The sequence below is a fragment of the Solanum pennellii genome, chromosome 11 (genome assembly GCF_001406875.1).
Source record: "Solanum pennellii chromosome 11, SPENNV200".
NCBI classification, from domain to species: domain Eukaryota; kingdom Viridiplantae; phylum Streptophyta; class Magnoliopsida; order Solanales; family Solanaceae; genus Solanum; species Solanum pennellii.
In genome coordinates, this window is record NC_028647.1 from 44378256 (window position 1) to 44382729 (window position 4474).

General features: G+C 37.2%; 1 long non-coding RNA gene across 1 annotated transcript in view; it reads right to left on the reverse strand.

Moving 5' to 3' along the window:
- Window positions 1-4233, reverse strand: part of LOC114074818 — a 13665-nt gene extending 9432 nt beyond the window's left edge. The window contains exon 1 of the long non-coding RNA XR_003575107.1: window positions 882-4233. This is a non-coding gene — a long non-coding RNA (uncharacterized LOC114074818). The remainder of the gene's footprint in view (window positions 1-881) is intronic.
- Between the last annotated feature and the right edge of the window lie 241 nt (window positions 4234-4474).

Below are 4474 nucleotides of genomic sequence, written 5' to 3' on the forward strand. Positions count from 1 at the left end.
CCCGTCGTGTCCATGACGGTCCGTCGTGGGTTCCGTCGACTCACACAGTTTTTCCAGAAATAAAATCTGCTGCTCAAAACGACTAAACAGGTCGTTACAAAAACAGTAGACCATAAAAGGAAAAAAAAAACAAAAGCGTCAAGCTTGAACGACCTTGGACTATAATACCATATTCAAACTGGAAATTTACAGGGGAGCATTTGGAAAGGGGTTGGCTGGCAACTATGAAGACATTTCATGGCAACGAACACAATATTTCAAGAGTTTTTCTAACAATTTTTAATAGCAAAAGAAAGCAAGAAGTAGACAATGTCTTCGACACGTTTATAGGAACTCAACTTCTCCCTCAAAAGCTTTTACTGATACTCCCAAAAAATTAAAAATCTAAAATAGGTTCACATTTTCGAGACAATCAGAAAAAGAGAAATTCTCATCCGTAACTGGACATGAACAGATTTGAAATATACTAATTGGAGAATGTTACTTCTAAAGTACCATTTACATTTAAAGTACCCAAATACACAACTGTAAATGCATTCTATACTTCCCAAAAATATGATGGAAACATGAACAGTGATAAGCACAGAATAATGCTAATGACTAACTAGTGGGGCATATACTCTTAAGGCGAGTGCAGTGACACGAGAAGCACATACAAAAAACAATCAGGGCAACATTCCGGCCATTTAGATGGCTCAAAAATGGAACACTCATCACCCTTTTAGACAACTTAGGATATGAAGGATAACTAATGTTCGAACATCTCATATAAGACATATCGAAATCAACAGAGAGGATGTTACAAACCAACACATTGAACTCGAAATCTAGTAAATAAATCAGAGGAAAAAATATTTTTCATTTTTTTGCGAGGCATTTACCTTGTTGAGGGCAGCGAACCGAACGGACGAATAGGAAGGCAGTCGACTTCATCACAGGAAAACTTCTCACGCAAACATGACCAAAGAAATCGACAGCGAACCAAGAAATTTCTATTTCGGAGCTATATTTCGAGCGTATTTTTAACAGTTCTAAGCAGTTCTGTCAAGAACTTCCAAACCCAAGACAACTCCAAAAATTTTTATCATTTTTTTTAGTTTAAAATTTCCAGCCTCCGAAAATCTTCTTCTCCTTTTTGTGAGCTCTCTCTCTATAAACTCTTTTCAATAAGAAAAGAGGAGACTTCGGCTAAAAGAGAAAATTTTGTCCCAAAAATTTCCCTTAGAATATCACTATAATCAGACTATATCAAGAAAAACATTAAGAACTCTGTGTGTATTTTTTCTCTCTGCGGCCGCCCTTGTAAAAAAAGGAAAAGCAAGCTTATATAGAGGGGTTTTAGGGTTCTATTTTTAGGGAGGAAAACACCCAAAACCTGATGGGGAAGGCCTATTCTATTTGAATTTCAAAAACCTTTCCAATTTGGATCGACAACTGTCTTCCGAAGATTCGGCCTCAAACCAGAAAAGGGAAAGATATGAACGTCTGGGATCAAGTTCCCGTCCTTGGCGTCTATGTGGCTCAATCTCATACCACCAAGGACGGTTTTCATGTGATGTCGCCTATCGAGAGTTGAGAGTGACGTTGAGGAAAAAAAACAAAAGTTGCAGTTTACTGGTCTGCCTTTCATTACTTTACGTTACACTTGCTCTCGCCTTCTAGAATCAATCACGCGCTACTATCATTACTTTGACGCTGCTAGTTGGAGATTGTCGCTTCTGGGTTTTGCTTCTCTGCGCGTGGAGAAGATGATGCGCAGGGATTTTGGGTCGGGTTTGGGGGTTATGAAATTGGGCCGCAAGAAATTTGGGACTAAGAGTGCTAGGACGGGCCGAACGAAAATATGGGCTGGGAATAAATAATTTAGGTTACTGTAAAAAAAAAGGCTAGGAACTTAACTTTTACTCTTCAAACACTTTTTTTTTTGTTTTTAAAAAAACACAAGTTCAAAGCAGTAAAGAAAGGGGCCATGGATGCTAATAGAGCACGAACACCTAAACAAATTTTAGAAATCTCGACAAGATAGACACAATTTCTTAACCCCATGGCGATTCATCAAAATGCACCCACTTGCAGATAATACAGGAAGCTCAATATCAATCCCGAATGACTCGTTCCGACTTTAGCAAGCAAGAAACGACACACTTAATATTTATCCAGCATATTTTGTACAAATCGGATACCTAGTGCTTGCTACTAAAAATTCATAAATAGCAAGAACAAATTAAAGCTAGTAGAGCGACCTCCCAACTATTCCTTGTGCGACTGCGAAACCAAGAAAATACGAACAAGAGCAATTGGAGGTCAGTCCCCCCCCCCCAGACACAAACCGAACAAAACTAATCATTTTCGAAGTCGAATGCGTTCCAATCAAACTCAAACAAGAACTTGTTCATGATTTAAGATAGCGACAAACTACAAACTAGCATGCTTTATGATGTAAAAATTTTGTCAGGACAAGTTAACCATGAATACAAAAATGAAATCTTGATAGTCAAAAACAGTAGACCATAAAAGGAAAAAAAAAACAAAAGCGTCAAGCTTGAACGACCTTGGACTATAATACCATATTCAAACTGGAAATTTACAGGGGAGCATTTGGAAAGGAGTTGGCTGGAAACTATGAAGACGTTTCATGGCAACGAACATAATATTTCAAGAGTTTTTCTAACAATTCTTAATAGCAAAAGAAAGCAAGAAGTAGACAATATCTTCGACACGTTTCTAGGAACTCAACTTCTCCCTCAAAAGCTTTTACTGATACTCCCAAAAAATTAAAAATCTGAAATAAGTTCACATTTCCGAGACAATCAGAAAGAGAGAAATTCCCATTCGTAACTGGACATGAACAGATTTGCAATATACTGATTTGAGAATGTTACTTCTAAAATACCATTTACATTTAAAGTAGCCAAATACACAACTGTAATTGCATTCTATACTTCCCAAACATATGATGGAAACATGAATAATGATAAGCAGAGAATAATGCTAATGACTAACTAGTGGACCGTATATTCTTAAGGCGAGTGCAGTGACACGAGAAGCACACAAAAAGAAATAATCACGCGAACGTTCCGGCCATTTAGATGGCTCAAAAACGGAACACTCATCACCCTTTTAGACAACTTAGGATAAGAAGGATAACTAATATCTGAACATATCATATAAGACATATCGAAATCAACAGAGAGAAAGTTACGAACCAACACATTGAATACGAAATCTAGTTAATAAATCAGAGAAAAAAAAATTTTCATTTTTTTGCGAGGCATTTACCTTGTTGAGGGCAGCGAACCAAACGGACGAATAGGAAGGCGACCGACTTCACCACAGGAAAACTTCTCACGCAAACGATGACCAAAGAAATCGTCAGCGAACCAAGAAATTTCTATTTCGGAGCTATATTTCGAGCATATTTTTAACAGTTCTAAGCAGTTCTGTCAAGAACTTCCAAACCCAAGACAACTCCCAAATTTTTTATTATTTTTTTTAGTTCAAAATTTCCAGCCTCCAAAAATCTTCTTCTCCTTTTTGTGAGATCTCTCTCTATAAACTCTTTTCAATAACAAAAGAGGAGACTTCAGCTAAAAGAGAAAATTTTCTCCCAAAAATTTCCCTTAGAATATCACTATAATTAGACTATATTAAGAGAAACAATAAGAACTCTTTGTGTATTTTTTCTCTCTGCGGCCGCCCCTATAAAAAAAAGGAAAAGCTTATATAAAGGGGTTTTAGAGTTCGATTTTTGGGAAGGAAAACACCCAAAACCTGATGGGAAAGGCCTATTCTATTTGAATTTCAAAAACCTTTCTAAATTTGGATCGACAACCCTCTTCCGAAGATTCGGCCTCAAACCAGAAAAGGGAAAGATATGAATGCTTGGGATCAAATTCCCGTCCTTGGCGTCGACGTGGCTCAATCTCATACCACCAAGGACGGTTTTCGTGTGCTGTCGCCTATCGAGAGTTGAGAGCGACGTTGAAGAAAAACACAAAAGATGCAGTGTACGTCTTGCCTTTCATTACTTTCCGTTACACTTGTTCTCGCCGTCTAGAATCAATCACGCGCTACCATCATTACTTTGACGCTGCTAGTTGGAGATTGTCGCTTCTGGATTTTGCTTCTCTGCGCGTGGAGAAGATGAATGCACACAGATTTTGGGTCGGGTATGGGGCCGCAAGAAATTTGGGATTGAGAGTGCTAGGACGGGCTGAACGAAAATATGGCTGAGAATAAATAATTTAGGTTGCTGTAAAAAAAAAAGCTGGGAACTTGTGTTGGGTTGAATTTGCTGAAATCCAAAAAGGGCCCAAATTTGGTCATTTAATAATACTACCAAATTAGTGAGATTACTTTGTAATTGGTCAAATTGATCAAAAAAATTTTAAAATAAGACAATTTAACATAATTAATAACAAGCTTCTTATGGTTAACAAAGATTAAAAAAAATAAATTCAAATATAAACTAAAT